The sequence below is a fragment of the Amborella trichopoda genome, chromosome 5 (assembly GCF_054954075.1).
Source record: "Amborella trichopoda isolate Santa Cruz 75 chromosome 5, AtrichopodaSantaCruz75HAP2 v2.0, whole genome shotgun sequence".
In the NCBI taxonomy this organism is placed as follows: Eukaryota; Viridiplantae; Streptophyta; class Magnoliopsida; order Amborellales; family Amborellaceae; genus Amborella; species Amborella trichopoda.
Window position 1 is genome coordinate 6645807 of NC_142340.1, and position 11818 is coordinate 6657624.

General features: G+C 31.6%; 1 long non-coding RNA gene across 1 annotated transcript; it reads left to right on the forward strand.

Moving 5' to 3' along the window:
• Nucleotides 1-1993: 1993 nt before the first annotated feature.
• LOC148781910 (uncharacterized) lies at nt 1994-4299 on the forward strand. The gene is made up of 2 exons (XR_016055800.1): nt 1994-2360; nt 3997-4299. It is a non-coding gene; the product is annotated as an uncharacterized LOC148781910 (long non-coding RNA).
• The last annotated feature ends 7519 nt before the right edge of the window (nt 4300-11818 follow it).

Sequence of the window (11818 nt, forward strand, 5' to 3'; positions counted from 1 at the left end):
GGAGATCAACCAATTTCTAAACTTGATTCTTTCAAATGGAATCACTTTCATCATCTATGGCTTGAATCCACTCCACAACGTCATGTGAGCTAGTAGCTTTGAGGTTCATCTATTGTATCATTATTCATTAGAGAATAATTGTCTTTTTTTCATAAACACATAAAATTCTTCTAAAGTGTTAAGTGAGACTCTAATTCTTTTAGGTTTATTTGGTTTACTAAGTTCAAATGAATCTTTCTCACCAATTATAGAGGGAGACTAAGCAATAGGATATTCGAAACCCTTATCTTTATCAATTTCGTGTAAGTCAACAGGCTTATTTAAAGTATATTCATCATCTATATTTTTTAAGAAATGATCATCAATTGTAAAGGGAGATTGAGCAATAAGGTCTTAAAGACCCTTGTCTTTATCAATTTCGTGTAAGTTAATAGGTTCATTCAAAGTATGATCATCACCTATACTTTCGAAAAAATGAGCACCACGACTCTCTATTAATGATCTAATATCATGGTTATATAATTTATAACTCTTAGAATTTTTTGAATAACCTATAATGGAGCATTTGATGGTTTTACTTTGTAGTTTATTTATGGTGGTATAAGCACATGTACCAAAGAACCCCAAACTTTCAAGATACTAAAAGTTTGGTTTCCTACTAATTTATATTTCATAGGGAATTAAGGTCTACGGATTTAGTTAGAACACGATTAATTCAGGTGATAAATTTGAATGGCTCATCATAAACCTAACCATGTCCATTAAAGTTTTATTTATTCTTTTAACTATACAATTTTATTACGGTGTATATAGCATAGTGGTTTGGAGAACTATATCACGCTCCTTACAAAACTCGATAAATAAGCCGAAGAAATAGTCACCACCCTTATTTGTTCTAAGAATTTTAATGTGCCTTCCTAGTTAGTTTTCTACCTCAACTCTATATTCGTTAGATGTTTCTAATGCATCTTATTTTTTACTGATTAGGTATACATATCCATAACAAAAATAATCATCTATGAAACATTTTCGTACCTTTATGTGTTTTGATATTTAATGGGTCACATATATATGAGTCTACAATATTAAGAAACTCATTTACACTATTTTTTAGGAAAATGCTTTTTAGTTAATTTACAAGAAATACAGGGCTCGCATGTTTTTAACACAATTTCTCCCAAGTTTGGGAGCAAGTCTCTTTTATCTATTTTCTTTATTTTATCATTATTTATTTGTCGTAATCTTAAATGACATAAATGAAAATCATCCACATATGCATAAGCGTCAATATAATCAGAATAACATGATTTTTCATTAATTTTCAAAAGGGACAAGTTATCAACTTTAGATCCACACACCAATGTTCAAAAATGTTTACCACTGGTAACCGGACCAGACCTAAACTTTATTTCATATCCCTTGTCGTCTAGCCTAGAAACATAAATCCAAATACACTTCATATTGGGTACATAAAAAGTATCAGTAAGTAGGATATTTGTTCTTCTATATAGACACAACTTATAAATATATATGCCAAGTACATCGCAATAGGTATCATTTTCCATATAAATCTGTTGGTCACCGGCTACGATCTTCCTAAACTCTGTAAATATGTCATTAGTCCTTGAGACATGTCTAGTGGAGGTTGAGTCGACCCACCTTCCTGAGGTTATGGTCGATAACTAATTATTCTAAGACTACGCAGCTCAAGTCCTTTCTTTTATTTTGATTGTTATTATTTCGAGCATTATAATTATTATGGCTTTATTTTTATTTTTCAGCTTAAGATAAGTGGTCTTGATGTGTTAAGTTTTCTTACAATAAAAACATGTCTTATTAGCTTTCTTCTTTTGATTTTTAAAATTTCTTCCTTGACCTTTAAATTTATTATTATTACTATTATTCCCATTGTTGTTAGATTTCTTAGGGTTTTGAGAATATGAACTTTGAGTAAAGTAGAGCTCATTTGTTTTCTTTATCATTCTTCTCTTAGGTTTATCATTGAGGTACATGAGAAGATTCAACATAGTGATCCCTTGTGCTTACTAGTTCAAGGCAATTACAATAGGCTTCCAAGATGGAGAGAGACTGTTAATAACAATAGACACTTGCATAAGATCATGAACTGGATTCTCAGCTGTAGCAAGGTCATTTGCAAGGACTGTCATTTTGTTGACATGCTCAGCTACTAAGTCAATTTCCTTCAATCTACAATAATTATATTTTTCCTTTAAGTGCTGCATATGGGTTTCAGAAATGGTCTCATACTTCTCAGACATGGCACATATCATATTTCAAGTTGTGGTGTAGTCCTCAAAGACCTTAGTCATCCTCCATAAAACCCAACATTATGGTCTTAGGTATTTTATCATCTTTTAACAATTTTTCTAAGCGTTTTATAGCTTAACTATTAACATTAGGCTTTAAAACTAGTGGGTCCGAGTCTAAAACATAATTTACCCTTCGAGATGATGTAATCTATTTTTCTCTTCCACATAAGCAAATTAATTTTCTTGAATTTTTTAAGTTTTGATAGTTCTGTCATTACTAGCCTAAATGCCATTTTAAGTTTTAAATTTGCTAAAATTACAAAATATAAAAATGTTGGTAAATTGAGCTAAAAAAACTTAATTAAGACTTGTGTTTTAGAATGTATTAATTTCTAGTCAAACCAATAGGTTGTCGACTCTTTATGAGATGTAACTGTTAGGATTTAATAACCATCTTCAATGCAGAAATAGGAATCCAAAGATTGGATCCTACCAAGATCGTGTACTTATCTAGCATTCTCTTTGGGCTTTCCTGAACGCTCACAAATAAGTATTTCCTATTCATGCATCAATTTTACCTTTCAATACAACCTTCCTTAACATTGCCTTCTTGTTTCCAGCAAAAGTTTCCCCTTGCAAGCTATATATGCTTTCAAAAAGAAAAGCACCCTAAGAAAGAAAGCCTATTGCCCATTCAAGTGAATGAAAAGCAATATATATATATATATATATAGAGAGAGAGAGAGAGGGAGAGAGATCTTCCATGACTTAAAAATCAGACACATGGTGATAGAGTATCCCTCTCACTTAATATATAATAGATATATAGTGATAGTGATAGTGATAGTGATAGTTATATAAAATGAAACACTCTAACCCGTTGGATCAAGATTTGACGCTCAAGAGCAGGCTCCATCAGATCATGTGCAACACACGTGCGCTACTAGTAAATTAACTATTAGTGAAATATAAACTAAATATTAGAGAAATGTAACTATTAGTTAAATATAAACTAAATATTGAAGAAACATAAAATATTGTATTAAAAATAAAATTCTATAAAAATTATTTAATGTGATCATCTAGGTTAGTGCCCCTAAATGACATTGAAAACAATAATATTAATAACTTCTAATTTTTCATCTAAAACCCATTTGTCCAACAAAAATAAAATTAACCACATAAAAAATTTAAAGAAACTGAAAATAAAATATTAAAAAGTTATTTAAAAATTAAAAACAGATAACATTAAATATATGAAAGAAATTCACATAAGATAGAAAGCTTCATTTTTTATCATGCATTCAATCACTCACTGAATAGAAAAATATTTTAATTGAAATATGAAGAAAATAATATAGTATAATATGTGTGAATAAACATAGAAAACAACTCATGTGAACCTCAAGATAAATCTATATGATGAAATCTCAAATATTGAAAAATTTTAAATAAAAAAACAAAAAATTTAAATAAAACAGTAAGGCGTGCTACCATTGAAACTATAGACGTAGTTCTTAAGCAATAACTTTTTGTTTAATTGAATCACATAATTAACCACCGAAGAAATGTCTACACAACAAAAGTCAACTACTCTAATACTACAAAATAATAAAGAAGAAAAAAACAAATACATTCTCATATTTATAAATAAAGCAAAAATAATGGAAGTTCAAGGCTAAGAAGAAAAGGCTAACCTCTTGTTGGATATGAATATCTTTTGTAGGAGTGTTACTGCTTATCTGACATGACAACAATCACATGAAGATGGGGGAAATTATCGACTAAAATACACACCCATTAGAATTCCAGAGACCCTTAAGGCTAACGGAATGACAACAATCACATGAAGATGGGGAAATTTTCGACTAAAGATGCACACCCATTAGGGAATGGATAGATCCAATATTTGTTCAATGCTTGCGTGCTTGCATAAACCACCATATGTGTGTGTGAGAGAGAGAGAGAGAGAGTGCTTGTACGATGTAAGAGAAGATTATATTGAGAAAGAGAGAGAATTTGTAGGATGTAAGAGAAGACTACATTTGGGAGAGAGAGTGAGTGAGGCCACTTAAAGAGAGAGAGAAGCTACGATTTACAGAAAGAAAAAGAATAGGGAGGGGGGGTATGAAGAGAGACTCATGGAAATAAAAAGGCCAAAATAGAAAGACTAAGAAAAAATTAAAGTTAAGGAAATAATCTGCATGTAAATGCATTGAGAGGGATAATAGATAAAAAAATAGATAGTAAATATAGGAGGTAAAGGAAATAAATGTTGCTATTTGAGAGAGAGATAATTTTGCATGTAAAACCGTAGATAAAGAGAAAGATTTGCATGTAAGCCATAAAGAGAGTGGGAGAGAGAGAGTAATTGTTTTATATATAGAAAGGTTGAGGTGTATAAGGCAAATAACTACTTGAGAGAGGGAGAGAGTTGGGAACATGGGAGGGCGAAAGAAAAAGTAAATTAAAATAGACTGAGAGAGAGGTATTTAATATAGTACATTTTTTAATGTCTTTGCATGTATACTAGGAGGAGAGAGAGAAAATGAAAAATATAGGATGGGGAGAGAGAGAGAGAATTAAAATAGAGGGGGAGAGTTAAGTCTAATGTTATACAAAATTATATATGAGATAACCTTTCTAAAAAAAAATTAAAGGTCAAAATTGAAAGTTTAATGGAGAGAGAGAGAAAAATTTATTAATAAATCAAGGGAGAAATTTAATAGGATAGGACACGTAGTACGATAATAGGAGTTGCTCCTCTCGCTTATTATGTAATAGATATATCATAGATAGACTAATGATGATGTATAAAAATATTCTAATCATTCGTTCTTTTCTCTCTAACATAACTTATTAGGAAACTCTCTCTTTCTTAACTACCTATTAGGAAACCTATTTAGAGAGGGAGAGAGGAGAGAGATCGAGGAAGAGATTGGAAAAGAGATTTTAAGAAAGAGAGGAAAAGAGAAACCATAGAGGGTGAGAATAGGAGAGAGATTTTAGGAAAACAAAATATATTATTTATTAGGAAACTTATTTAGAGATGGAGAGAGGAGAGAGATTGAGGGAGAGGGTAAAATGGAAGAGAGATATTAGAAAAATAAAATATATGGAATGCTCCCTTTCTATTTCTAATATGAATTCTTTGATTTTCTTTACATGATCAAAAATATTAGTACATTCAATATCTTGTGCATACTCATTCTCTATCTCTCTCTCAAATTTAGTTAACCTATAAAATAGGTGTGTAGATAGTTCTTTGAAAGAGATAATGGACAAAAAGAGGAGGCAAGTATGGAATAAAAAAAGAGATGCGGCCCCCAAAAATAGCGAGGGTATTCCTATCGCTTAATATATAACTAGTGTTATACATGTGCGTTGCACGCGATCTGATTTAGTTATAATAGAATAAATTTTTATTTTTAAATAATATTTTCGAAAAGGCATTATTCAATTAGTAAGTTGTTTTTAATTGAAAAAGAAAAATTGATTATGTTCATGTTACTTATTTTTGACAAATACTATTAATTGATATAAAATATGAAAATATAAAAGTTTCATTATTTATCACTAAATTGATATATTTATCATTATAGGATCAAAATAGAATAAGTAATATTTAATTCAATGCTCATACGGAAAAGTTTATATAAGGTTGCAACCTTAAAATGTAGAACTACAGATGCATCTAAAAAATCTATCGGCAAAGATTGCTTTAATGTTGAAAAACCCTTATCATCTCGGCAAAGATTGTTTTAATGTTGAAAAACCCTTTCATTGATCATCTCGACATCGAGATGTATGACTATGGAAAAAAAAAGGATTTTGAGCCCCCATAAATGGTGCATCTCATAACACATTATCTAGACCATCCTTTTTCAAGATTTTTATACGTTTATAGATCTACTTGATTTTACTATTTTTGGAGTTTAAAATTTTAGAATCAGGCTTGAAAATAGATTTTGAGATAATCTTAATAATATTATACATCAAAATTTGAAGGTGCGCCTTAAATTGATTGTTTAAGATTGCAACCTTATGGAAACAACACTCATACTTATATTTAATTGATAAAGCTGTGTATTATTTACCTAATGTTTTTCCTACAAATGAGAGAGAGATAGGTTGTGAGAGAGAGAAAGAAAGAGTGTGGATAGAGTTACGTGAGAGAGAGATACAGAGAGAAAGAGAAATATAAAATATAGGGAAAATATCTCCATACCCCATATTTTTAGGTTTTATTTCTTAATAAACCCAAAGTTTTAAAAGATATCTTCTAACCCCCTGGCCACTTTAAACCTATTTTTTAACCATGTTTTTTCTAAGCCCAATCATTTCTCTATCTTCCCTTATATACCCGAAACTTTTCTCTTTATCTCTCTTCCTGCATCACTCAGTCTCTCTCTCCTCTCGTGTTTCTCCAAACACCTCTCTCTCCTCCCGATAACCTCTCAACTTTATGAAATCCAATCCAATCATTTCTCTCTCCTTACTTAGATACTTCAAATTTCTCTATTTCTCTCTCTTCCTATGTCTCTCACTCTCTCTAGAAACGTAAAAAGAGAGAGTGAGGGAAGAGAGATAGGAAATATGGAGAGAGAGAAATTTGGAAGGATGGTATTTAGAAAATGTATGTTTTTTTTAGATTCGTTTGACCTAAAAAACAAGGTTTAAAAAAAAAGGGGTTAGAAGAAATAAAATCTACAATTTTTATGCCTCGAGATATCTTTTAAAACCTTGGGTCTATTGTGAAATGAAACCTAAAAATAGAGAGTATCGATATATTTTTTTTAAAATATATAATCTTCATCTTCCATACCTATCAAGAGGGAAAGAGAGGGAGAGAGAGAGAGGGAGATAAATAAATATGGGATGAGAGATTTAAAGAAAGAGAGAGAGAGATAATTAAAACTATTTTTAATTATAAATACATATTATTACAAAATAGATAATATAAAAATATGTCGCATGATACATATAATAAACTCATAATAAAAATATTCAGCATAGAAGAAGAGAAAGCATGCATGTACTTACTTGTTCCTTTTGAAGGCTTTAGAAACTAATATGTATCAAAAAATATTTAATATAAAGTAAATTGACCTAAACCAAATGAAAATTTCAGTTCAAGTTAATATGAAGCAATACATGCCTGATATATTTGATCAGATCATCTAGTAAGCAAATAAAAGAAACCCAGCCCATATATTATCAAATATCAAAAGCCAAACCAAACGAAAATCCCAATTCAAGTTAATATGAAGCAGTACCTGCTTGATATATTTGATCAGATTGTTTGGTAAGTAGATAAAAGGAACTCAGCCCATATATTATCAAATACCGAAAACCAAATCAACAATCCATCTCAAAAGAAACCAAATATTTTCATATAAGATCTAGGAATATTCAACTCTAACGACACATAACACCACCATATCCGTACTTATATAGAAAAAATAGAGAATAAACATGTACTAAAATATTTGAACTTAGAATAACCAATATTAAAGAACAAAATCAAAGAACAAAAGATAACAAAAAAGAACAAACATCTTATAATGCTCCAAAGTCACGTATTGAGAGGAGAGAGAAATTATGACGATGATATAAATAAGAAGTATAGAGAAAAGAGAAAAATTATGACCTCGATATAAAAAAGAGGGAGAGAGTGGGTGAGATATTTTAGGAATGAGAGATTTTAGGAAAGAGAGAGAAATATAAGAGAGTTTGTTGGAGATGAAAGACTTTAAAATTTTGTGAGAGATTTAAGGAAATAGATGATAGAGAGAAAGGACGTGAGATAGATAGTGTGGAGAGAGGGACATGAGATAGATAAAGAGTGAGAGATATTGATCAAAAAAGAAATTTTCTATCTCCATCTCTAACACACCTCTCCTCTCTCTCTAACTTTCTAATTTTCTATCTATCTTTCTCTCTTTATGAGTAATGAATAAATAAAGAGAGAATTCTAAAAACATATCTCTAAATGAGAAGCCATCTAATCTTTCTATATTGGCCCCTAGAAAAATGATATATGATGAAGAGAGAGGACGTGAGATGAAGAAAGAGAGTGTGGAGAGAGGGACATGAGACAGAGAATTAAAAAGGGAGAGAAAGAGATATAAATTACCATCTTCACTTTCTATATCTAGGGAAAGAGAGAAAGAGGGGAAGAGAGATATATAGAGGAAAGAGGGAAATAGTGATATATATAAATTATAATATTCACCTTCCATATCTATTAAAAAAGAAAGAGAAAAAGAGGGGGAGAGAGAGATATATATAGGGGAAAGAGGGAGAGAGAGATATAAAGAGTTTATTGGAGAGTGACATACTTCCAAATTTTGATAGAGATTTAGAGCGTGTTTGATACGTGGAGTTTTTGGGAGTGGGAGGGATTCTCTCATAAATTATGAAATACAATTATTCCATCACTTTTGATGGAAGGGATGTCTTCAAAAAAATGAACAATTTTTAATACTAAAAAAAAGCTACGTGGAAGGCTGCCTTTCCATTTTATAGCTTCCACACAGTAATATCAAACATGGAAGTGGGACATTTAACTCTACTTATCAAACATACCCTTAAGGAAAAATATGATAAAGAGGACGTGAGAGAGATATAGAGAGGGACGTGAGAGAGAGAAAAAATGAATTTAACTCCCATTTATCAAATGTACTATCTGAGGTCGTTTGAGTACCTGAAAACATATTACATGGAAATAGATTACTATGAAATATGACATTTACACTGTTTGCGTACATTTACTATTAAAGAAATTAAAATAGATTATACAATATTTCTAGAAATATTGTGAAATTTATTACACCCGGGGAGGGCTGGGAAATCTTTTACACGCAAGACAAGTAATCTATTGCCCTCAAAAAAACCTTTTTTCCCTCTCTCCTGTGTACATCCTCTTCTCCCTGTCAAGCTCCCATTTCCCTCTCAACCTGGTACGCCTACCACTTTCCTCTCTCTCTCCTCCATGTCTTTCTCGTATTAAATCATTTACATCTATCTCTTTCTACCATAAGATGTGCCCTTTGTCTCTTTAAGCTCTCTCTCATATTTTGGCAAAAATTTTCCAGCTGGTCATCTAGAAAGACAGAGAAGTAGGAACATCTCCATTGCTTTCGCAAGGCATCTTTTTTGTGTAGATTAGAGGCAACAAAATCCAAAATCAATAAGTTCTTAGCCCAAAATTTTGATTTTTTTTGTCCTAAAACCTTGATTTTCCAATTTTCAGTTACTTCTATTTATCTCTTAAATTGTTGAATTCTTTTCATTCTTATAAATAATTAGTAGAGACATAGAGAATGAGAGATGAAATCTCTCTCTCCTTGCAGCCTTGCCCTTGAAGTCCATTTCCCGATTCAAGGCCATTTCTAAATCATGGTGTCAATTTCTCTCCTCCCATCATTTTGCTCAAATCCACTCTCTCTCCTCTTCCTTGCTTCCTCAGCCTTTATCTCTCTTCATCAGGCACTACGTTCATGGTAATCAAATGCTCTATGTTTTCCCTTTTGATATAGTCAGTCATCTTTACTATAAGATAATCTTCGTTCCACATGAAGACCTATGGCATGGTATGCTCCTTGATGGTATCATGAAGCAATAATATTTTTAACCTTGGAAACTCAATAACCCATAAGGTGTTCACCCCTCTTCTAAAGCTTGATTTCAATGTTCTTAATTTTGTGTTCTTTTAAGACCCCATCACTTAAAACTTCAAGATATTGGCTGATACTTCTACTTATACATCCATAGATGTCCATGATTTAAGCATATTTCGATTATTTGATTCACTGATCGAGAGTTGGAGATCACTGCCACAAATTCAACTGCACAAACGAAAGAGGTTAATGTGCATTGGGTCCACTTATTATGTATTTTCTGACAAGGAGCACTTTCTAATGGCTTTTGATATGGAGAGAGAGGAATGAGAAAGTATTAATGCTCCAGTTGGGGTTGTAAAGGGATTCACCAGAATCCCAGAGCGCAATGGCAGGCTTTGCTTGTTGCTAGTGACCTGAAATTTAAGGGCAATTTTTAAGTAAAGAGAGGAAATGGGTAGAAGTGAAAGTTTTGAAAACCGATTTGAGACAATTGAGGATCAAGAATGTCTGCCTAGCTCTCTGGATTGGAGAGATTTTGATTTTGCACAATTGGATGAGATATATAATGTACAATGTGAAGAGTGCCAAGAAGATAAGTTTACAGCTTTTCCTTATTTGATCATTTGTGTTTTTGCTTATCAACCAAATCTAGTCACTTGTGAATCCTAATGACAAAAGCTCAAAGTTTGCATAGTTCAAATAACAAAGTAATTTCATAGTTATTTCTCATTTTCATTATTAAAATTCATAAAAGAGCTTCACATATAAGTCACTCGAGTCATTTTGCTTGATGGTGAGTAGATTGAACCTTGTTGGGTTATTGAATTGCAGGTGGTTGTTGATTGAATGTTACATTGTATTCTTAAATGTATTATTCTTGCATTTCACATACTCAATTTGTATTATTCTTGAGAGCTTTATGCGTTTCAACATGTTAAAATTGTTATTCATTTTACTCATTACACAATGTTTGTGGAAAGAACTATTAAAATCACTTGCAAATGTTATATGCAATTTTCCAAATGTTATTCATGACAACCCTTGTTATCCCTATAATGCTCTATATAGTTCAACCACATATATTATTTATTTCTTCTCTGTTTTGGGCAGTCAATAAATAATTATAACAACATAAACCAACTTTTTGGGTAAGTGAATAATTTTTGCAGGCTAAGATATATAATCAAGGCATCCCTGGCAGCAACAGTATAGGTGAGTAAAAAATGAGTATAATTCAACCAATCATTAGAATTTGGATAGTGATAGCAATCTTGTTCTTGAATTTGCTGCAATGTATGAAATAATACATTCTTTAAGCTAGAAGAAATAATACCTTCTTTAAGCTAAAAAAATCACACATGCCGGATATTGGTCACTATAAATTTTACCATGGGGATGATTTCCATTTGACAATCTATTTTTTCGCTTGCTGCTAGAAGGCTTAGCAAGTTACATTCTATGTAACATTAGGATTGCAATTGTGTTCAACCTAGCCACAAAATTTTGTCTCTTGTAGACATGAGTTTAAGTGAAGAGCCACTGATTATGGTGGTTTTGGACTAGGCCTCCACCTTTTTACTAACCTAAATTACTTTTGCAAGCCCCTATTGTCATTTACAAAAATGCCCATGTCCCTAAACTAAAACATAGACTGTCATAATTTTGGGTGCACGACCCTGATTACTTGTTGCATCTATAGTGAGAAAGATCCCTATGTCACTAGACCTTGGTGGGCCCTTATTTCACTATGGTATTAGCTAGTTGAGACTTGATTATGTTGAAAAAGGATTTTCTCTGAAGTTGAGTTGTCATAGTTCTCCAAGTTCCTTGTAATGCATGCATGAGATTTTATAGGCTCCCAAACTATTAATATATTTGATTATTATCGATGAATCTTATGGGATGACTATGTAATGGTATGTG